Source organism: Eleutherodactylus coqui, chromosome 2, assembly GCF_035609145.1.
Source record: "Eleutherodactylus coqui strain aEleCoq1 chromosome 2, aEleCoq1.hap1, whole genome shotgun sequence".
NCBI lineage: Eukaryota > Metazoa > Chordata > Amphibia > Anura > Eleutherodactylidae > Eleutherodactylus > Eleutherodactylus coqui.
The window spans coordinates 248,760,678-248,785,927 of record NC_089838.1 but is presented as its reverse complement, the minus strand read 5'-3'; positions in this window follow the sequence as shown (position 1 = coordinate 248,785,927).

The window sequence follows — 25,250 nt, the reverse complement described above, 5'->3', positions numbered from 1 at the left end:
CTGCCACTTCTCCTGGGTTACATGCTGACCCCCCCCCCCTCCACGACCCAGTGTCCACAGCGCACACCAAATTGTCCCTGCCCAGCCTTCAGCTGCCCTCATGCCACGCCACCCTCATGTCTATTTATAAGTGCATCTGCCAGAGGAACCGCAAGCACACACTGCAGAGGGTTGGCACGGCTAGGCAGCGACCCTCTTTAAAAGGGGCGGGGCGATAGTCCACAATGCTGTACATAAGCAATGAGAAATCCAATCCTGTGCCACCTCCATCTGGAGCTGCACACGTGGGCATAGCAATGGGGAACCTATGTGCCACACACTATTCATTCTGTCAAGGTGTCTGCATGCCCCAGTCAGACTGCGGTTTTTTATAAATAGTCACAGGCAGGTACAACTCCGCAATGGGAATTCCGTGTGCACCCACAGCATGGGTGGCTCCCTGGAACCCACCGGCTGTACATAAATGTATCCCATTGCAGTGCCCTGGACAGCAGAGCTAACGTCAGAATAAATGCAGGTGGGCTTCGGCCCACACTGCATGCCCCAGTCAGACTGGGGTTCTTCAGAAGTGGACAGATGCAGTTACAACTCCCTGTGGACCCACAGCATGGGTGGCTCCCTGGAACCCACCGGCGGTACATAAATATATCCCATTGCATTGCCCATCACAGCTGAGGTAATGTCATGTTAAATGCAGGTGGGCTTTGGCCCACACTGCATGCCCCAGTCAGACTGGGGTTCTTTAGAAGTGGACACATGCAGTTACAACTCCGTGTGGACCGACAGCATGGGTGAGTCCCAGGAAGCCACCGACGGTACATAAATATATCCTATTGCAGTGCCCAGCACAGCTGATGTAACGTCAGCTTTAATGCAGGTGGGCAAAAAATTAATTGGATTACACTGTAGGCGAGGGCCCAAAAAAATTGGTGTACCAACAGTACTAATGTACCTCAGAAAAATTGCCCATGCCCAACCAAGAGGGCAGGTGAAACCCATTAATCGCTTTGGTTAATGTGGCTTAATTTGTAACTAGGCCTGGAGGCAGCCTAGTTAAAATAAAAATTGGTTGAGGTGAAAGATTCAACACTTTAATGAGCATTGAAACGTCTAAAAATTGTTTACAAAAATTATATGACTGAGCCTTGTGGGCCTAAGAAAAATTGCCCGTTCGGCGTGTTTATGTGAGGTTTCAGGAGGAGGAGCAGGAGGAGGAGGAGGAATATTATACACAGATTGATGAAGCAAAAAGGTCCCCATTTTTGATGGGGATAGAGAACGATGCTTCCATCCGCGGGTGCAGCCTACGTATTGCTTAGGTATCGCTGCTGTCCGCTGGTGGAGAAGAGAAGTCTGGGGAAATCCAGGCTTTGTTCATCTTGATGAGTGTAAGCCTGTCGGCACTGTCGGTTGACAGGCGGGTACGCTTATCCGTGATGATTCCCCCAGCCGCACTAAACACCCTATCTGACCAGACGCTAGCCACAGGACAAGCAAGCATCTCCAGGGCATACAGCGCGAGTTCAGGCCACGTGTCCAGCTTCGACAACCAGTAGTTGTAGGGGGCAGAGGCATCACGGAGGACGGTCGTGCGATTGGCTACGAACTCCCTCACCATCTTTTTACAGTGCTCCCGCCGACTCAGCCTTGACTGGGGAGCGGTGACACAGTCTTGCTGGGGAGCCAGAAAGCTGTCAAAGGCCTTAGAGAGTGTTCCCCTGCCTGTGCTGTACATGCTGCCTGATCTCCGCGCCTCCCCTGCTACCTGGCTCTCGGAACTGTGCCTTCGGCCACTAGCGCTGCCGGATGGGAATTTTACCATCAGTTTGTCCGCCAGGGTCCTGTGGTATAGCATCACTCTCGAACCCCTTTCCTCTTCGGGTATGAGAGTGGAAAGGTTCTCCTTATACCGTGGGTCGAGCAGTGTGTACACCCAGTAATCCGTAGTGGCCAGAATGCGTGTAACGCGAGGGTCACGAGAAAGGCATCCTAACATGAAGTCAGCCATGTGTGCCAGGGTACCTGTACGCAGCACATGGCTGTCCTCACTAGGAAGATCACTTTCAGGATCCTCTTCCTCCTCCTCCTCAGGCCATACACGCTGAAAGGATGACAGGCAAGCAGCATGGGTACCCTCAGCAGTGGGCCAAGCTATCTCTTCCCCCTCCTCCTCATCCTCCTCATGCTCCTCCTCCTCCTCCTCAACGCGCTGAGATAGACAGGAGGGTGCTCTGACTATCCAGCGACATACTGTCTTCCCCCGCCTCCGTTTCCGAGCGCAAAGCATCTGCCTTTATGCTTTGCAGGGAACGTCTCAAGAGGCATAGCAGAGGAATGGTGATGCTAATGATTGCAGCATCGCCGCTCACCATCTGGGTAGACTCCTCAAAGTTTCGAAGGACCTGGCAGATGTCTGTCAACCAGGCCCAATCTTCTGTAAAGAATTGAGGAGGCTGACTCCCACTGCGCCGCCCATGTTGGAGTTGATATTCCACTATAGTTCTACGCTGCTCATAGAGCCTGGCCAACATGTGGAGCGTAGAGTTCCACTGTGTGGGCACGTCGCACAGCAGTCGGTGCACTGGCAGATTAAACCGATGTTGCAGGGTGTGCAGGGTGGCAGTGTCTGTGTGGGACTTGCGGAAATGTGCGCAGAGCCGGCGCGCCTTTCCGAGCAGGTCTGACAAGCGTGGGTAGCTTTTCAGAAAGCGCTGAACCACCAAATTAAAGACGTGGGCCAGGCATGGCACGTGCGTGAGGCTGCCGAGCTGCAGAGCCGCCACCAGGTTACGGCCGTTGTCACACACGACCATGCCCGGTTGGAGGCTCAGCGGCGCAAGCCAGCAGTCGGTCTGCTCTGTCCGACCCTGCAGCAGTTCATGGGCCGTGTGCCTCTTCTCTCCTAAGCTGAGTAGTTTCAGCACGGCCTGCTGACGCTTGCCCACCACTGTGCTGCCGTGCCGCGCGACACCTCTTGATTGGCGACGTGCTGCTGCTGACACATCTTGATTGCGAGACAGAGGTTGCGTAGGAGGAGGAGGAGGAGGAGGGTGGTTTAGTGGAGGAAGCATACACCGCCACAGATACCACCACCGAGCTGGGGCCTGCAATTCTGGGGGTGGGTAGGACGTGAGCGGTCCCAGGCTCTGACTCTGTCCCAGCCTCCACTAAATTCACCCAATGTGCCGTCACGGAGATATAGTGGCCCTGCCCGCCTGTGCTTGTCTACGTGTCCATTGTTAAGTGGACCTTGGCAGTAACCGCGTTGGTGAGGGCGCGTACAATGTTGCGGGAGATGTGGTCATGCAGGGCTGGGAAGGCACATCGGGAAAAGTAGTGGCGACTGGGAACTGAGTAGCGCGGGGCCGCCGCCGCCATCATACCTTTGAAAGCCTCCATTTCCAAAAGCCTATACGGCAGCATCTCCAGGCTGATCAATTTGGCAATGTGCACGTTTAACGCTTGAGCGTGCGGGTGCGTGGCGGCGTACTTGCGCTTGCGCTCCAACACTTGCGCTAGCGGCGGCTGGACGGTGCGCTGAGAGACATTGGTGGATGGGGCCGAGGACAGCGGAGGTGAGGGTGTGGTTGCAGGCCAGGAGACGGTAGTGCCTGTGTCTTGAGGGGGGGGTTGGATCTCAGTGGCAGGTTGGGGCACAGGGGGAGAGGCAGCGGTGCAAACCGGAGGCGGTGAACGGCCTTTGTCCCACCTTGTGGGGTGCTTGGCCATTATATGTCTGCGCATGCTGGTGGTGGTGAGGCTGGTGGTGGTGGCTCCCCGGCTGATCTTGGCGCGACAAAGGTTGCACACCACTGTTCGTTGGTCGTCTGCACTCTCAGTGAAAAACTGCCAGACCTTTGAGCACCTCGGCCTCTGCAGGGTGGCATGGCGCGAGGGGGCGCTTTGGGAAACAGTTGGTGGATTATTCGGTCTGGCCCTGCCTCTACCCCTGGCCACCGCACTGCCTCTTCCAACCTGCCCTGCTGCTGCACTTGCCTCTCCCTCTGAAGACCTGTCCTCAGTAGGCGTAGCAAACCAGGTGGAGTCAGTCACCTCATCGTCCTGCTGCTCTTCCTCCGAATCCTCTGTGCGCTCCTCCCTCGGACTTACTCCAATTACTACTACCTGATTGATAGACAACTGTGTCTCATCGTCATCATCCTCCTCACCCACTGAAAGCTCTTGAGACAGTTGCCGGAAGTCCCCAGCCTCATCCCCCGGACCCCGGGAACTTTCCAAAGGTTGAGCATCGGTCACGACAAACTCCTCCAGTGGGAGAGGATTCGGAACCATTGCTGCCCATTCTGGGCAGGGGCCCGAGAACAGTTCCTGGGAGTCTTCCTGCTCCTCAGAATGTGTCATTGTAATGGAGTGAGGAGGCTGGGAGGAAGGAGGAGCAGCAGCCAGAGGATTCAGAGTTGCCTCAGTGGACGGCGCAGAACTCTGGGTGGTCGATAGATTGCTGGATGCACTTTCTACCATCCACGACAGGACCTGCTCATACTGCTCATTTTCTAATAAAGGTCTACCGCGTGGACCCATTAATTGTGAGATGAATGTGGGGACGCCAGAAACGTGCCTCTCTCCTAATCCCACAGCAGTCGGCTGCGATACACCTGGATCAGGAGCTCGGCCTGTGCCCACACCCTGACTTGGGCCTCTGCGTCCTCGCCCGCGTCCACGTCCACGTCCTCTAGGCCTACCCCTACCCCTCAGCATGGTGTATTACCAGTAGTGCAGAAACAGAACGCTGTAATTAAATATGCCGCTTATTGGCCTGTGGTTGGAGGCTGACTTCGCTTACGGAACGCACAGCAGAGCCAGGAAAGAATTTTACGCAAGCCTGCTGTAACACTTAGCTGGCTGCGTATTAATTAGGACTGCTACCCCCAGCACAGACGCAGTACACTGAGGACGGTCACAGGCAGCCCAAATAGAAAGTTTTTTCCCAAATTTTTTTGAAAAAGCCCACTGCCTATATAGACAGTATATCTCTTTCACTGTCCCTGCCTCACCACTACTGGCCCTGGACTATGTAAAATTACTGCAGACTGTTTCCCTCTGGACAGGATGACAGCGGTGATGTAACGGCCAACGCAGAGCCAGGAAAGAATTTTGCGCAAGCCTGCTGTAACACTTAGCTGGCTGCGTATTAATTAGGACTACTACCCCCAGCACAGACGCAGTACACTCAGGATGGTCACAGGCAGCCCAAATAGAATGTTTTTTCCAAAATTTTTTTGGAAAAGCCCACTGCCTATATAGACGGTATATGTCTTTCACCTTTTTCACTGTCCCTGTCTCAGCACTACTGGCCCTATACTATGTAAAATTACTGCAGACTGAGGACGCAATGCTCTGCACGGCCGATATACAAAAAAAAAAAAAAGTGCAACACTGCGAAAAGCAGCCTCAACAGTACTGCACACGGTCAGATGTGGCCCTAAGAAGGACCGTTGGGGTTCTTGAAGCCTAAAATAACTCCTAACGCTCTCCCTATAGCAACTCCAGCAAGACAGCACTTTCCCTGAACTATGTCAGAATGCATCTGTGGCGAGCCGCGGGAGGGGCCGATTTATATACTCGGGTGACACCTGATCTCGCCAGCCACTCACTGCAGAGGGGTGGTATAGGGCTTGAACGTCGCAGGGGGAAGTTGTAATGCCTTCCCTGTCTTTCTATTGGCCAGAAAAGCGCGCTAACATCTCAGAGATGAAAGTGAAAGTAACTCGAACATCGCGTGGTACTCGTTACGAGTAACGAGCATCTCGAACACGCTAATACTCGAACGAGTATCAAGCTCGGACGAGTACGTTCGCTCATCTCTAGTCTGTACCACTCAAACCCTAAGAACGCACACTGAGAAATACCTCCAAGATATACAGAACCCAGCGTATTGGGTGCTGCTAAGCACTTTATTTATGAACACGGTGATCAGCCAAACGAAATAGAGAAGAGCAGCACTCCAGGGAATTAAGTTAAAGTGATGTCTTTATTGTGCCCATACAACGTTTCAACCCTAAGCACAAGGGTCTTTGAGGACTTGACAAAGACCCTTGTGCTTAGGGTTGAAACGTTGTATGGGCACAATAAAGACATTGCTTTAACTTAATTCCCTGGAGTGCTGCTATTCTCTCTTTCGTTTGGCTGATGCACATCTGATCCAGGGTCCAGGATCGTGTTGAGCGTGCACCTTACATTTGAGATCATCCTTCCTTTCAAGTTAAGGTGTTGTGAGTGCTGTGGCAAATTGACTATCTTTAATTATGAACATGGTGATAATACTAGGAGTTTTCTTGTGATAGTATTGGCACATATTAGTAAGCCGAGGAGGGGCAGGGACTGGTATCGCAAGGTATTAGTCCATGAGGCTGCTTGGATCTTAAAACAGTTTCTTCCACTGTAATGTGTGATTTTGCTTGTTCACCTCCTATACTGTAAAGTGCTGCAGAATATGTTGGCACTATATAGATAAATACAGTATTACTAGGAAGATCAACCATGGATGACAAGAAAGCTATCAGGTTAATAAGAAAGGGTTTTAAATAGTGCACTTATTGCAGATAAAGCTGTGATAATGGGCATCTATTTTTTCTATTCACATAATATGCCTGTCCTCTGAAGGAACCATCGCTGGCCTATAATATAACCTTTAAGTAATTAGTTTGCTAATTATATTATACCTACTTTAAAATGTCAATGTGTACTTAGTAGTCTTGCTTTGGAGTTGTGGCTATATTTGGTTAGATATTTTTCATACCTGCTGATCATTTGATAATAGAATGTCAACTTTATAATGAGCAGTCTAGTCTAGAGATTATGTGCATGTATATGAGTGTCTGGGTGCTTATTCACCATTGCATTCATTTCCAAGGCACTGGTTTGTGTGAATATAACTTAAAGGGATTCTGTCATGACCTGATAGAGATGTTCATTACCCTCAGGAGTGTTTTAGTTTGAAACGCTGTAGCATTTCAGAATAAATACACTTAGAAGTCTGGCTCGGAGCTGAACTTTAAGTTTTGGGGGTGGGCTGTGCCAGCTTCTTCCCGCCCGCATCATGCAGTGACAGCTCTCTCCCGATGCTCAGAGCCGTCGCTCTGCATATTGTGGGAGGGGGGAATCTGATAACAGAATCCATTTAAGCCTACAGAGGCTGTGGTCTAGTAGTAACTCTCATTTCCCATTTCAGTAGAGATAGCAGTGGTGACCTTGATTGCCTTTAAGCATCATTTTAAAATGTATATATAAAACGGTTCTTCACAAAACATTTAAAGCTACCCTGCAGCCAAAAGCTCAACATTGATATTTAAGAATATCTTTACGTGGGACCATGATTGATATTTAAGGATGGCTTTACATGGGATGTAAGAGCTTCGTGTGGTCCAGAGTGTTAGGGAAGCAGAAATGCAGTTCTAAGCTCCCACTTATGACCTGAAGGTTGTGGGTTCAATCCCCACATGGTTCAGGTAGCCGGCTCAAGGTTGACTCAGCATTCCATCCTTAGAAGGTCAGTAAAATGAGCTTGGGGGTAAAAGATGACTGGGGAAGGCAATGGCAAAGTACCCCGCAAAAACAGTGTTCCAAGAAAACGTCACATTGTGACGTCACCCGAGGAGTCAGTCATAGTGATTTTCTGTAGCAATAATTACCCTGTGTCCTGGGTACTGCCTCCATTCATTGAACTTTTTCTCCTGTGTCAAAGCATAAAACTGATAGTTGTTGAGACAACTGCCAAGCGCTTCTACACATGACTGTTATCCCAGTAACTCTAAGGCAGTACCTATGGGGAATGCCTGCTATTCATCTTCCCTTAGATCTTGCTGCTTCACTGCTTACTAGCTCAGCTGTATTAGGACAGAGCTGGGATCTGTAGTTTAGCTACTGTGCCTAATCTTAAATAGTCTGGAACACACGACATGGACTGTAATATAAGCTCTATATAATACAGAATAAGTTCACACAAAGCAATGTATTAACGCACAAACTTAAAATATAAAAGATCAGGGCACATAACAGACATACAGCGCAGGTACAAATTCCTTGGTATTCCACAATCTCATAGGAACCATGATGAAGAGGCAACACAGATAGCAACATTTAAGTACAATCAAAGGGTAAGACAGGTCCTAAAGAGCCAACTCTATGGGAAAAACAAGATCCATGCCATCAACAAGTACGCCGTACCAGCCATCAGATACCCTATTGGTATAGTGAGCTGGCCAAAAGAAGAGATGGAGACTGCCAATGAGGAGACCCAAAAGCTCCTCATAAATGTACAGAGATTTCCACCACAAGTCCAACACCTAGAAACTGTACACTAAAAGTAAAGAGGCTCGATAGGGTCTCATAGGTATCAAAGCCACCATCCAAAGTGGAATTCAGAGCATCCAGGAGTAACATTAATAAGATGTCACCTAAAGAGGAATACCTGAGACTGCAGCAGCAGACATGGAAGGAAAAACAAATGGAAGAAATTCCATGTCAAAATAAGCCCCTGCATGGGATGCACCATTGACAGATAATTGAAGTGGCTCACATTGGTGGGAGAAGGCTGGATAGCACTGAGGCACTGATACTAGCAGCCCAAAAACAGGCATTAAAGCACCAGATCCATAGAAGCAGGGATCTACCAGACCAGACAGGATCAAAGGTGCAAACTGTGTGGAGAGGCCATATAGACAGTCCAAAACATAGTGATAAGATGCAAAAGATAGAAGCAGGACCGCATACACTGAACAGCACAACCAAGTAGCTTCCATTGTGTACAGGAACATCTGCACAGCATATGGACTAAGCCCTTCCAAATCCAAATGGTAGACCCTGCAGAAGGCTGTAGAGAATAACAGGGCTAAGATCCTGTGGGAGTTCCAGAGACGGACAGACAAACAGGTACTGGCATACCAACCAGACATTGTGGTATTTCACAAGGACCAGAAAACAGAGTTGGTGATAGATGTAGCGGTACCAAGCATCAGCGACATAAGAAAGAAGGAATATGACAAGCTGGAGAAGTACCAGGGCCTGAAATAAGAACTAGAGAAGATGTGAAAAGTGAAGGTCAAAGTGGTTCCAGTAGAGGTAGGAGCACTTGGAGCTCTAACTCCTAAGCTGGGGGAATAGCTTCAACATATCCCAGGAACAACATCCAAGCATACTATCCAGTAGATTGCAATACTTAAAACAGCCCAAACTATGTGCAGAACTCCCAGGCCTTTGGTGGAGGACTCGAGGTTGAAGAAGATAAATACCACCCCTGGGTGTGAGGAAGATTTTATGTATGTATGAGCTGCAATTTAGGAGAGGAGATGGTTTAAGGACAGTTGAGCTATCACAACTCAAATTACATGATCTTATGTTAGTTTTAAATATATTACTTAACGATCATGAACTAAAGTTATTGTCAAGTTGTAAACTATTGATGGCCTTTTTTCAGGATGCGTCATCAGTTCTACATCGTTAGTGGTCTATAGCCTTGGAACCCCGCCAATCAACATTTCTCTGGGCTACTGTACTTGTTCACCTAGTTGATTTCAGCAGGAAGCCATCAGCTCCGTTCTCACTACAATGTACAGGTATATGTCTATATCCATTGTAAAAGCTAAGATGCTTTGTGTGGCTTGACCTTTTCAGTTGTAGGTGTAAGTATTAACAGTCCTGGATGGCTTTCCGGCCTCGTCATGGAAACTGATGGGTGGTCGATCATTATGACAGTGCTGATTACCACTACTGAGAAGACTACATTATATGTATTTTCATTTTTTCCTTCATGTGAAACCAGAAAGTGAATCTGTTCTGAGCTCTCTAAGGTCAACTTAACATAAGAAATCAAATTGTATTCCATCAACCTTCCATCTGAAGTGAAGGATTTGAAATACTCATTAAATACCAGCAAACAAAAGTAGACATTGCAGCGTTAAGTCTGTTTCTACCTGATCAAATTACATTCTTTTTAAACAGAAGTCAAAGTAAAGTCATCTCCAGACATGGACCCAGGGGGACTTGTGCCTAGATACTGGCACACCTGACGCATGCTGATGAGGTGATGATTATACATCTGAATAAAAATGATTCTGCTGGCAAATCCTTGTTATCCATAGACTATATCTTATAAGACATGAATGTGCTGCTTCTCCCAGGGTCTCCAGGGGAGCTCATTGAATTATATGCAATGTTCTTAAATCCACTTTAAAAATATCTTTTCATATGCAAAACTGTTCCGACTGTTTCAAATGTGATTTTCATTTTTATCATGACTTTCAATACCGAGATTTGACGTAAGGAAAAAATTCATAAGCGTAAATATTTGTTCTATGACCTGTGAATATAAAATGAGATATTGTTTCCTGTGTGGGGTGGCTTCCACTGATAAATCACTAAGCAAGTAGATCTGAAAGGAGAAGCTTTCATCATTGCTTTAGGGGGCACTGTCATTATATATAGTTCGTGGGACTTTGTGAGCAGTTTGCATGAGCTGTTTCCATAGTTTGAGAACCACTGCTTAAAAAAAACTCAATACCCAAACCCACAAAAATTGAGATAATGTTCAGTTAATTGAGAATGATTAATTAGAAAGCAAAAAAGGAGAAACGTTTCCAAATAAGGGAGAGAATACAAAAAGTGAATGCAAAATGAATCAGATTATGGGATAAGAGTCAGAGAGTAGTATGCATGTAAAACACTGTTGTGGTAGTTGCATGTATGTACCCATATTCAGACCAAAAACAAAGCAAAGTTTTCTGGAGCAAAAACAATTGGATTAACAGATTAGAGAAATTATATATATGTACTAGCTGATATACCCGGCTTCGCCCGAGTTATTTTTGTACTGGTGTTTATCTGGTGTTCACACGGAAAATCTTATGAAGTCGTCGTTACTTTAGAGATACCGGAAAAACATATGTTCACCATTTTGCATAGTTCTCTGCGTTACCCAGGAAACACCACGGGGAGGTAACCATGAGACGTTTCCTTTATATAAAATGACATCAGGAAGTGAGAGAATTAGATTCCGTACGTAAAATGTGGACGCTAATTCTTTTGCGCTTAGAATTGAACAATCGAGGTGGGACCCATTAACTTTTCCTAATTATGACATAATCAATGCCCGTTCCAAATTACATGTTTCTATGACACCAAGAAGTGAGAGAATTAGATTCCGTACGTAAAATTTGGACACTAGTTTTTTTGCTCTAGAATTGAATAATCGAGTTGGGACCCATTAACTTTTCCTATTTATGACATATTCAATGCTTATGGCAAATTTCGAGTTTCTATGACTTTGGGAAGTGAGAGATTTAGATTATGTATGTAAAATTTCGACGCTAATTCTTTTGCGCATAGAATTGAATAATCGAGTTGGGACCCATTTACGTTTCCTATTTATGACATAATCAATGCTCGTGCCAAATTTCACGTTTCTATGACACCGGAAAGGGAGAAAATTGCATTCCGTACGTAAAATTTGGACGCTAATTCTTTTGCGCATAGAATTGAATAATCGAGTTGGGACCCATTAGCTTTTCCTATGTATGACATAATCAATGCTCGTGCCAAAGTTCGAGTTTCTATGACACCGGGAAGTGAGAGAATTAGATTCCGTACGTAAAATTTGGACGCTAATTCTTTTGCGCATAGAATTGAATAATCAAGTTGGGACCTATTAACTTTTCCTATTTATGACATATTCAATGCCCGTGCCAAATTTTAAGTTTCTATGACATTGGGAAGTGAGAGATTTAGATTATGTACGTTAAATTTCGACGCTAATTCTTGAATAATCTAGTTGGGACCCAATTACTTTTCCTATTTTGGAGATAATCTATGCTCGTGCCAAAATTCATGTTTCTACGACATCGTAAAGTTGGAGAACTTTTGGCGAGTCAGTCAGTGAGTGAGTCAGTGAGTCAGTGAATGAGTCAGTGAGGGCTTTCGGCTTTATATATATAGGTGTGTGTGTATTAGCTTTGCAGAAGAGCACCATAATTGCAACTTAAAGAAAACCTGTCATCACCTTGAGCCCCATTAACTATATTAAGGGGCTAAAAGCTGACGGAAAGGGTTGTCTGGGAAGCTGCTTTTTATACTCACGGGTCCAGCATGCACAGTGTTACCCTTTTTAAAAGGCTGTGTGTACACACCTCTCTCATTGAACTCCATGGGAGAGTGCTTGTATTAAGGGCGGATTCAGATGAGCGTAGGCACAACTATGCTTTACAGCTTGGAATATCGTTGTGCCTGAACGAGGCAAATTTCTTCCCCTGAGCCGACTTTTCAAACTCCATGCCAGAGCGCAGGAATTTAAAAATAACTGCAAGAAGATATTTCCCAGTTCTCAAAATGAAACTAGTTTCCTGTGTGCTAAAATTACATGTATGGGATAATATCATGGATGCAAACCTAATATATTGAATTATTCTCTACATCTATTTACAGGTCAATGGACCTCCTTATTAGAGGTTAAAAGTTATCCTACGCTATATTGTATGTAAAATATTTTTCTTCTTGTCAATTAGAAGCATAGAGTGATCACTCAGTGATTACCAAACAGGGTGCCATAGCATCCTGGGGTGCTTTGAGAATCTCCAAGGGGTGCAACAATACTTTGCCTCTTAAATGTGGTCAGCTTAAAATGATAAGTGAATATCTGTCTATTTCCACATTTTGTAAACATTTGAAAAATGTTATCAATAAAAACCAAATGTTCAAAGAAAAAAGCAAGTAATATTAACCCCTTCCCGCCCCATGACGTAAGGGTACGTCATGGGAGCGGGTTACTTCCCGCAAAATGACGTACCCTTACGTCATAAGGATAGCACGAGATCATAGCAGATCTCATGCTATCCCGCAGCAGGAGCCGGCTGTCACTAGTAGCCGGCCTCCCGCTGCGACAGTGGGGGGCATCAGAGATGCACCCCCCCCCCCCCCCGCGCTGTTAACCTCTCCCCTGCCGCAATGTAAGTAGATTGCGGCAGGGAAAGGGTTCACGGAGGGAGCGCGCTCCCTCTGACTCGTTAACATCGCAAGAGCCCGGCTGGTTGCTATGGCAACAGGACGCCAGATACCGGCCATTGCCTAAGATCGCTGTTATAAGCGATGAGGCATAGCAGGAGAGAAGTCCTGCCATGCCTTATCGCAGCGATCATTAGTGATGTAGTAAAAGTCCCTCAGAGGGACACAGATGGTTTAAAAATAAGAGCAAAATAAAGTACAAAAAATAAAAATGTAAAAAAAAATTTTTTTTAAACCCTTTTTTAGGCTTTTCCTCACATTAGCATAAAAAAATGTCTAAAATTAAAAATCACACATATTTGGTATCGACGCATCCATAACGATGTGTACAATAAATTGAACATGCTTTTTATCCTGCACGGCAAAAAGCGTTAAAAAAAATGCTTAAAAACTGAGGCAAAATGCAAATTTTTAGCATTTTGCCTCCCAAAAAACGCAATAAAAGTGATTTAAAAGAAACGTATGTACCCCCAAATGGTACCAATAAAAACTACAGCTTGTCTCGCAAAAAATAAGCCCTCAGAGAGCTCCATCCAAGGAAATATAAAAAAGTTATAGCACTTTGAATGCAGTGATTTTAGAAAAAAAAACAATAATCTCCAAAAAAGGGTTTTTATTATAGAAAAACCTAAAAATAAATATAAGAATTTTGGTATCGTTGTAACCGTATCCCTCAGGAAAAAAAGTAGTGTGTCATTTATACTACATAATTAATGCTTTAAAAAAAAAAATAATAATAATCTATGGCAGAATTGGTGCGTTTTCTCTCCCTACGATCATAAAAAAAAATAATAAAAGTTTTACAATGTACCAATGGTACCAATAAAAACTACAGTTCGCCACGCAAAAAACAAGCCCTTATACGGCCGCGTCAACGGAAAAATAAAAAAGTTATGGCTTTTGAAAAATGGAGATGAAAAAATGCTAAAAATCGTTTGGTCCTCAACGCCAAAATAAGCCATGTCATTAAGGGGTTAAACACTCTGGTTTATTATGGTATATTGTTTATCTTCCAAATTACCAACATCATATTGTATTGATATATGTTATTGATGATTGTTCTTTCTTCAGTCTTTTTATTCCCCTTTTTCTCTTTCTCTTTTTTTTTCTTCCTTTTCTAGTTTTCGCTCTACTCCAACATCTCCTGACTGGAATTTATTATATTTTATTGTGATAACTTCTTATTGACTCTGTGATCTCAAATGTCAAGTCCGACCAGTCTTGTTGAGAAAACCAACCAACAGAGACCGAGAACAAGGGCAGGCTGGGTGAGCTGTAGAACACAGGAGGAAAACTGAGTAGCTAGACGTCAAGACCACGGATGGTGCTACACATGTAGGTGAAGACGAGGATTGAACCTTGAAGGACACTGATAGACTGACTGAGGCAATAGACAACTCAGCCAACCTATCAGTGTGAAAACAGAAGGGAAATGTTTCTCCTTTGCTTCCAGCCTCCAATGCCACTGTGCATGCGCTAACAAGCGCATCATGTGATCTGGCGCTGATACTCATTGGCATCACCAGTGCCATGACATCGAGATATAATATGAAAAAAAATATTTGACGCCTTTGACTTCCATGTTAATATTTTCATACCCCAGTTCTTCACATGTATCTTTCTCCCCACATGGAAACACGTTCTTTGAATGTGTATATGCGCGATACTTCTGTTTAAGGTTATTAGGGCATACTACATGCAGTGATGGAATACACAAGTGAATTACAGGGCTCATCTGCCACAAGATATATTGTTTGTGTCATTATAGGAGCCAAAAAGGTGTTGCATTTTAAAACAGTATTGTACATAATGTTCAGGAAGGCTTCTAAATAAATAATCAGGGAAATTACATATCCAGAGAGCAGTAAAAACCTTAAAAAGGCATAAAAAAGAAAATGGGCTTGTTTGTAGTCAAACAAATAATAATACATAATCTAGGTATGCTGTACGACGAATGGGAAAGTTCCATTTTCTACGAGATTAAATTTGGAAATAATAGGACCAAACTTGTTAGAATATTATTAGCACTGTTAACAGGTGAAATATGTTTCAGACTAGCAGAGTTTACATTTGCATTAAAGTCCCATGTTAATTATGTAACACAAAAGGGCTTATTAAATCAATAGAACACTGAAATTTCATTAAAGGGGCACATTAGTAAGTCTGGTCATATTTACTAAATCACTCTCTGCTTCGTAATTAGATTCCGCTTCTAAAGTCCACGTTACAGGACAGGTATTACTGGTGAATGGATGTTACTGAAAAGAACAACCTAACAGGCGCAGAAAATCAATACCGCACACCATCAAAATTTGTAATTAATGATAAAAATAGCAATGGGCCATTAGCTACAAATTAGTATAAATGACCAATTAATCTATGACTTGAAAGAAAAAGACTCATAGACAGGTTACGTATTCATTGTAAATGATTGCCAACTGCAGAGAGTCCAGATGCAATGAAATAATGGGAGTCATGTCATATCTAACGTCTGTGATATGTCTAATGAAAATATCAGTCAATTACCGTAGTGGAGGATAAGTTATTAGACGAGAACTTGATTTATACTCCTTTTGATTTGTAGATGAGTTGAGATATTTTCACATATATATTTTGGGCATAGCACTGAGATGTACAGTACTGTGCGAAAGTTTAGACAAGGTGTAGAAACAATGCTGCAAAGTAAGGATGCTCTCAAAAATAGAAGTGTTAATAGATTATTTTTGTCAATCAGCAAAATGCAAAGTGGATGAACGAAAGAGAAATTTAATACAAATCAATATTTAGTGTGAACGGTAGTGATAAGCGATGAATGGAAAAAACGGGTTGTGTTGGAATTGGACCGATTTTACAAAAATCATCATGAATCTGAATGGTTAACTCTGACTTCCATTAAAGTCAATGGGGGTAAAAATTAGGTTCACTAACTTGCCCTCCAGGAGGTCCCCAATGCAGCCAAAGCCCCCCAAATTGAATGGGTATACAGCCACACATCTGGAGAACATTTTCCTTCTCTCACAAATTGGTATAAATAGTGTACAGTGATGTGGGAATTAATCATAGCACAGGGGTGTTACTAAAAACAAAACAAGGCCCACATAGGGTCTCCTAGATCAAGAATTGCACCAAGGAAGACAGTAGCTATAGTGCATGTTTCAAAAGCAAAGTCATACTGTTAGGACCGGCAGCTCTCAGGGTCTCCGTGCCCTCACCACCGGTCCTAGCACCCGGGCTGCGTGAGTGCGAGGCAGTCCGGTCTTTGTGACTTCCCCTGGCTGCAGGTATTGTGGACTCCGCTGGGTTGCTAGGGACGTGGCGGGTGCCGCCCCTCGCTGCATCCCATTGGCATTACAGCCGGCCAGCTGGGCTCTGTTGGTTATGCTGCTGTCGGGGGGCTGGTTCTCCCGGCACCCCGTGATTTGTTCCTGTGGCTGTCAAGACCCTCCACCCCAATCAGTTGCAGGGGCGGGAGTTCTGGCAGCATTTAAATGTCTCTGTTACCTGCTGTCTTTGCCAGTGTTTGTTTGTTCTTCTGCAGCACTCGCGTTCCTTGTTTTCTCACTGACTTCCTGATTGACTACTGCGTGTACTCTGACCCCCTTGTACTGCGTACCTTCCTGTTGCCAACCCGGATCTCTTGACCAGGCTTTTTTGTTGTTTGTCTCAGCTACTCACCTCTCTCTGCTCCTCCGTTCATCCTCAACCCCCAGCTCCAGTCTCCCTTTGAGGTCAGTTTGCATGTTGCAGGGGAATGTCAGACAATGGCCTTCTAAATGTGAATATCCACAGGCAGGAGTGAGTAATTGGTGGAAGGGGGAGAACTGGAAACTTATACTGCATTCTCACTACTTAAGGCTTGAATGGTATAACAGTGGCACAACATGGGTGATGATAAGGCTGGGCCTGACACACACACTCAAAATAGATGACACTATAGCCAGGCTTGCATGGGCTAATATGAAATGGAAGCTGAGATAGGCCTAAGGCCTGACACACACAGAATAGCTGACAGCCTACCAGTCTCTATATCACAGGCAGGATAACTTTTCAGGTCCTCCACCTCCATTCACTGTGAACATGGGCGGTCATTCATAGATCAATGACTGCCTATTTACACTGACCCAGAAGTTGCTCACTAGTTGCTTCTTTTCAGTGAGTTGAAATGAAGTGACTAGCAACTAATGAACGATTTTTCGCTCAGTACACTGTCGGTCCCGCTTTCATATGGAGCGACTATAGCTGGAAATCCCTCATTTGAGAAATTTTTCAGCTGCTAGTTGGCCCATGTAAAAGTACCCTTAGTTGAATTGTTCAGGCATCTACAATTCCATTGTTGTCTCATTATAGCCTATTAGGCTATGTACATGTGCGTATTTTCACATGTCCTATTCTGGTCCATTTCACGGATGAGAATAGGACAAGCCAATGTGTAGTTCCCAGATAGCACACTGTACTGTTCAAAGACTCTCAGGAGCAACTCTTACATGGCCATCTAAATATGGCCTTACTCCTCTTGTAAAGCAGCTTTTATCCAAGTTTCTTAGTGCATGCGCAGAAGCCGGGGAAGCTCCGTGGAGGAGGATTGCATCGGGGTTCAAATGCGAAGGCCTTTGGTAAGAAGTTTCATCTTCCCTCATCAATAGCATTGGTGAGGGGAGATCAAAGTTTAACTTTTAAAAAAAAACTTTTACATGATCGCATACCAGTGATCACGCGACCACGGTCCACTCCACAAGGTCTCCGATCATTGCTCCAGGCTCTCAGGTACCTTTGGTAGCCAAGAGCTATGTAATACTGTTAATTACCAGAATCAGAAGATTATCAAAAAACCTACAAAACTGCAACATTTCATCAGTTTGACTATATCCTCCCCCCGGCTATTATAGGACTACAACTCCCAGCAATGTGTTTCAACTACAGCTATGATTCATAGGTACACTGAACATTGATTGCTTCTGTTCTACATCGACCCAGGTTTAATCATCACCTCTAGATGAAAAGGAAGCCTTTGCTTTCGACAGCCAAGGTATAACAATAATAAAATACTTAGTATTTTGCATCTATAGGATACAATTTCTGAAGCAAGTGGGATTAATATTTTACAGCTGTCACATAAGAGAGTGGCTGCTGTACTGTGACACCATATCATGAAGTGACAGTGAGATTTATTAGTGTTCACACACCATGAAAGAGAGGGAGGTCTGCGGCAGCGGCGCACTAACTGAGATAGCCACAGGATTTGTAGCATATGACAGAATATTCCTTTCTTGAACAGTGATTCTTGCTTTCTTTTCTCGTCTCCCATCTTCTTTTTATGCTTGTTGACTTGACAAGAATTCTCTCTAATGTATCTCCGCAGTTTAAATTGATTGGAATAGAATAAGGTACAATTCTGACCTGGAGGTTTTTTTTTCTTTACTCCTTATTACATGCTTGAAAAATCCTTTCATTGAGATATGTTTGAGACTTTTTTCAGTAGTTCTACAAACAAGCCGCGATGTGCATTTATGTGTTGGAAGAGTTTTTTGAAAATTCTCTATTTGCAAAATGAATATTAATTGACCACTACTGTGAAAGATAATTCTTTGAAAGATGAGAGAGTCCTGCTTGTAAGCAGGCACATGGAAAACCAATTGGATGGTATATTTTTTTTGCAGAAATAACCTTAATGCTAATTAAAGGGGTTTTCTAGGCCATAGTAACATAGTATGTAAGACTGAAAAAAGACATATGTCCATCCAGTTCAGCCTATTACCCCCCAATGTTGATCCAGAGGAAGGAAAAGAAAACAATGAAGTAGAAGCTAATTATCCCCATTTAAGGGGGAAAAAATCCTTCCTGACTCAAATATTGAATAATCCCTGGATCAACAACCCATGTAAAATTATTAATGATTATACCATATAATGATGTATCGCTCAAGAAAGATGACCAGGCCCATGTTTAGCTCTTTTATCAAATTTCTCATCATCACGTCCTCAGCCATTGGTATTGATGACCTATTCTCAGCATAAGTCATCAGTAGCTGATCTTCTGGGGTCACCACTCAGGACCCTGAGTCTTCAGCTGTTCAAGCACCCACTGTCAGTGCCACAACACATAGGGTACATAGTGGAAGACCTCTCTGATTCCTGTGTAGTGGCCAGAGCTGGTAATTGCAAGCACAGAACTCATTGATTTTATTAGGAGTTGCACCTGCAATTACCAGGCCCGGCTGTACACGACCGGGTCGGATTCCGCATGCGGGAGCCCGCAGTAGAATTTGACCCTGTGCCAGGCCGGCATCTGTGCGTACCTGCTTTTCTACTTCGCCGGCTCAACTGCGGATAGTCCACACAGTGAGCCATCGGATATGCGAGTACAGTTTTTTTTTTTGTTTTTTTTTTTAGCGTAGCTTTTCCCGCGTCGTCGTTAGGCGATGATGCAGAATCTGCAAACTTTTGGCCATGCCATGGCAGAAGGGCCACAGTTCGGACTGCTTCCATTGAATTCAATGGAAGCTGTCTGTGTGGAATCCGCACAAAAATAGAGCATGCTGCGATTTTTCCTCCGCTAGCAGAAAATCACAATTAATTTTCTCTCGTGTACAGGAAAAATCTTTTTTGCCATAGCATGCTATGGGCAGTATTGGCTGAGGAATCCAGAGGCGAACGCCCACTCCGGATTCCGCAATGCAAATCCACCGGTGTGCAGCCGGCCTCAGTTAGAAAATTGCTGTAGTCAATTTGGACTGCCAAAGCAGGACCCAAAACCAGCAGGTAAGAGGAGCATCAGGTTCAAGTAACATAACCCTCTCCCCCTCCTGTGCCGGAACAGAACTTTGTCCCAATACCGGAGACTTTAATGGCTTCTGCATATCTCAACTATTTGTATTTCACTGTATTATTGGGACATCTACAAAGTTCTGATAAAGGTACACACATTCCCTGAAATCAGCTTCTAGGCTCTAAATTTTAAATCAACGTATATAAATAAAGCTGGTCATTCATGCGGGAGTTGTTGGCCAAACACTTATTTGCCAGTCAGCTATTTCTCTTAACTCCACCATAAATATGCTGTGCTGACTGTTCATGTTTGTTTCAATGGAAGGGGAATATAGGCTTCTGCCAGACCCTCTGGCAGTGGCTTACTGCCAAGGTAACAAAACATCAGACATCAGCCTGAAATCGGCTGGCTCAGCCAACTTTTATACATTGATATAATGTGTACAGTAACAGTTTTCTCTATACAAAAATCTAGAATGACTTAATTTATGCTCCCTTTGATTTCATTTGGATTCTTCTGATGACAAATGCTATCAGCAGCCATTACTATGCAACTAGGGAGAGAACTGTCAATAAAGCCGGGCTGGGCTGGAAGAAGCCGGAGAGTAGTGGCTCAGTAGACTCATCTCCCTTTGCCCAAACTCTTTTTAAAGGTATGTTTTCCCTGGAAGACTACAACATTTCAAACTAAAGCATAGTTCTTTGTTGTGAAGGAACTTGTCGATATTTCATGCTGCCTGTGGTTCATACAGCCCCAGGTTTAAAAATGCTAATATTTAAGGAAAATAATTAAAGAAAAGCATTTACAACTTTTAGAATCATACAAGATAGATAAACAACTAATAGAAGAATTTAACATTTCATTTAACTAAAAAAGACAGTAATAAATAAATTATGCTTCTCTAATCTCAAAACGGCTAAAAGTCAGTGCCTGCCCATCCTGGATGTTAAATCCCGCTCTGTAATCCCTCTGCACTTGGCTTAAATCAATTTCAGAAGAACTAAGCTTTCTGAATGTTCAGCCTCATCACTTTTTGTAGGTAGGCATAGAAAACAAAAATCTTTACAAAGAAAACGGCTCTGCTATTTTTCATATAGTCTTCCTTCTGCAAATTATGATTTCCTTCATAATTTATTTAAATGCAAATCTATTGCTTGGAAGTCTTCCATTATGAAAAACATTTAATAACAATAATCTTTATTTATATAGCACCAGCATATTCTGCAGCGCTTACAAAGTCAGGGGGAATACAGAAAGACAAAAGTACAAACATTACAGAACCACTGTTACATGTAGTAATCAATTTAAGGAAACTAGTAGTGGTGGGGGTCCTGCTCCAACGAGCTTACATACTACAAGTAATGGGGTGATACAGAAGGTAAAGGGCTGGAGATGTGCACAGTATGGCAAGGTGGAGAGTGAGGGATGCTATACACATAGACAAGGGTCAGACATTAAGCCATGTGACAGCAGAAACTGTGTGACTGCAGTGGGGCAGTTGATTGTGGCTAGCAGGGATTGTAGTCAGTAGGTCAGGGAGCATGTTATCATGCGGCATCCAGAGGGGTTTGGTTTAGGAGATATGGTATGCCTCCCTGAAGAGGTATGTTTTGAGACCACGCCTGAAGTTTTGTGAGTCATGGATTGCCCGGATAGCCCTTGGTAGTGAGCTCCAGAGGACCGGTGCTGCTCTGGAGAAGTCTTGGAGGCGGGAATGAGAGGTTTGAATTAAAGGGGTACTCAGTCTGATTTCGTTAACAGAGTGGAGGACACAGGCTGGGTGATGGATTAAAATGAAGGAGGCAATGTAGGGCGGCGCGGCGCTGTGGAGAGCTTTATGGATGAAGGTAGTGAGTTTAAATTTAATTCTGTATTTAACGGGCAGCCAGTGCAGCGATTTTGCTTTATACTTAAATATGAAATATTAAATAAAAAAAATATTTTCTCACCCCTTTGGGTGGTATGTGTCTTCCTCAATTTTGAGCCCTCTACAGAAGCCTGGGAGTGTGAGGGTTCTGTGCAGAATCTTGGCTGTTCCTAGTATTACACTCTTCTGGATAGTGTGCTCCGATATTGTTCTTGGGACTTATTGGAGCCATTTCCCCTGCTTAGGGGTTATGGCCCCAAGTGCTCCTACCACCACTGGCACCACTTTGGTGTTCACCTTCCACATCCTCTCTAGTTCTTCTTAATGGCCCTAGTACTTCTCCAGCTTTTCATACTCCTTCCTGATGCTGCTGTCATTTGGTACCGATAGATCTATCATCACCACTGTCTTCTGGTCCTTGTCTATTACCACAATGTCTTCCACGATATATATATAGTGGAAGTGGGAGATTAGTTCCGGAGGGATAGGAAGAACACAGTCAAAGACAATGACACATACCGTTCAGTCCATATACAGCTTTGTTTTCCATACAAAATAGCAAAGTGCCCAGCCTTTACACTTCAGCCATAACATATAAAATAGGCACCAGCCCATCCAAGCTCTAACTAAACAGTAAGCCCAAATAACTTACTAACAGCAACTCCTACCCCCTAAAAAACACAATCATCAAAATAGCATGGGTTACCTCTCTCATCTATAACAAGCCTTTTACACAGCTTGCTTTGTATTACACAAAGTACACACCATGCTTTGCTAGAGGAATTTATTTATTTTACTCATTTATATAGTACATACATATTCCACGGTGTTATACATCACTTAATACAGACTTTTGTCCCCATTGGGACTCAAAGTCTAAACTCACTTAGTAGCATGTTTTTGGAGTGTGGGAGAAAACTGGAATACCCAAAGGAAATCCATACAAACTCCATGCAGATATTATCCTTGGTCAGGCTTGAACTCAAAGAACAGTGCTAACCTCTGAGCTACCATGCTGCCCAGCTTTCCTGGATTCTAAGCCCGTAAAAGGGTGGCTTCACACGAGCGTGTTTTTGTGAGTGCATACACACACACTAAAACACATGTCTATGACATCCAATGCATTCCCTATGGTGTGTTCACATGTCTGTGTTTTACAGGCGTGCTCTTGCAAAGATAGGACATGCGTGCACCATAGGGAATGCACGCATTGCCTTCATTGAAGGCAATGGTCTGCCAGCACCCCTTAATTGTTTTTCAGGGAAAAGCTTTAAATATAAGCTCTTCCCTGAAAAACAACCATTTTAGTGTAAAAAAATATATATATAATTACCTGTCCACCGCGGCCCTGTCCCCCGCGGGGATGAATAATACATCTGCTGCATGTGTTAAATGTTTTCTTCATCCCCGCGGGGATTAAAGAATTCCCTGCAGCACCTGTCACATCTGTGACAGATGCCGCAAAGGAATTCTAAATCCCTGCGACGAATAAAGAATTCCCCCACTGCAGCTGTCAGAGATAAAAGCTGCAGTAGGGGATCCAGGTGCCAGCACCCAGTAATTGTTTTTCAGGTGAGGGCTTTAAATATCAGCCAATCACAGGCAGCTTTCACTGAATCAATGACATGAGAGCTGCCTGTGATTGGCTTAGGCACTCAGCCAATCACAAGCAGCTCTTTCAGCAGGCGGGGATTTTAATTCCCCGCCTGCAGAAAGAACTGCATTGCAGAGTCGGGAACAGCGCAGAGAGGACGCGGCTGAGCCCCGGCAGCTAAAGAAACGTGAGTATGTCAATTTTATTACTTTTAACACTGATTTGCCTTGTTTTTCAGGGAAGGGATTATATTTAAAGCCCTTCCCTGAAAAACAATTACTGGATCCCCTACCGCAGCTGTCATCTGTGACAGCTGTGGTAGGGAATTTTTTATTGCCTGCAGGGATGTAGAATTCCTTTGCCACATCTGTCACAGATGTGACAGATGCAGCAGTGAATTCTTTCATCCCCACAGAGGACACGGCAGCAGTGGATAGGTAAGTATATTTTTATTTTTGTTACACTAAAATGGTTGTTTTTCAGGGAAGCGCTCATATTTAAAGCTCTTCCCTGAAAAACAATCAAGGGGAGCCGGAAGACCATTGCCTTCAATGGAGCCTCTGGCAGCAGCTGCAGCTCCATTGAAAGCAATGCGCGCACCTGCATTCACGCGTGTTTGTGCCCATTCGTGGGTGCACGCTTTTGTGCGCACCAATTTACGGCACATGCACACGCTCGTGTGAAGCCACCTTAAGACAGAATTCTTGGGTAAAGTAGTGATCCTTGACTGCTTTCCTTGTCACCTTCATGCTATATTATCTATCTTTCTATCTATCTATCTCCGCTCTGTTTCATACTTGCTATTGACATTCTGGCATATGAACCGAAGCAGAGAACAACTCATAAAAGCCAGAAGTAAAGAACTTTGTATTAAAAATTAAATTTTAGTCATTAGTGTGGTCAGTTAATTCAGTAGTAAAGATGAGCGAACACCAAAATGTTCGGGTTCGCGTTATTCGAAACGAACTTCCCGCGATGTTCGGGTGTTCGTTTCGAATAACGAACCCCATTGAAGTCAATGGGCGACCGGAACATTTTTGTATTTCGCCGATGCTCGCTAAGGTTTTCATGTGTGAAAATCTTGGCAATTCAAGAAAATGATGGGAACGACACAGCAAGTTCTCCTCTGCCACAGCTGTAACAGCTGTGGCAGAGAAGAACGATGTTAGCCCATTGAATTCAATGGAGCCGTCAATACAGCCGACTCCACTGAATGCAATGGGCTGCCGGCGATCGCGGGATGAATTGTCGGAAAGGGGTTAAATATATAAGCCCTTTCCTGCAATTCATCCAGAAATGTGTAAAAATAAAAAATATATATATACTCACCTGGTGCCCGCAGACGGAGTTCAGCGCGGCAGGCTGCAGTTCTCCTGAACTGCTCTGAACAGCTGTGAGTAGTATTCAGCAGCCGGGGATTTAAAATCCCCGCCTGCTGAATAAGATGCCTCTGATTGGTCACAGCCTGACCAATCAGAGGCCAGCCCTCACTCACACCCATTCATGAATTCATGAATGGGTGAGTGAGGGCTGCCTCTGATTGGCTCAGGGGCAGCTCTCCTGCCCCTGAGCCAATCAGAGGCAGCCCTCACTCACCCATTCATGAATTCATGAATGGGTGTGAGTGAGGGCTGGCCTCTGATTGGTCAGGCTGTGACCATTCAGAGGCATCTTATTCAGCAGGCGGGGATTTTAAATCCCCGGCTGCTGAATACTACTCACAGCTGTTCAGAGCAGTTCAGGAGAACTGCAGCCTGCCGTGCTGAACTCCGTCTGCCGGCACCAGGTGAGTATATATATATTTTTTATTTTTACACATTTCTGGATGAATTGCAGGAAAGGGCTTATATATTTAACCCCTTTCCGACAATTCATCCCGCGATCGCCGGCAGCCCATTGCATTCAGTGGAGTCGGCTGTATTGCCGGTTCCATTGAATTCAATGGGCAAACATCGTTCTTCTCTGTCACAGCTGTTACAGCTGTGGCAGAGAAGAAGGATTTGTCTTCTATAT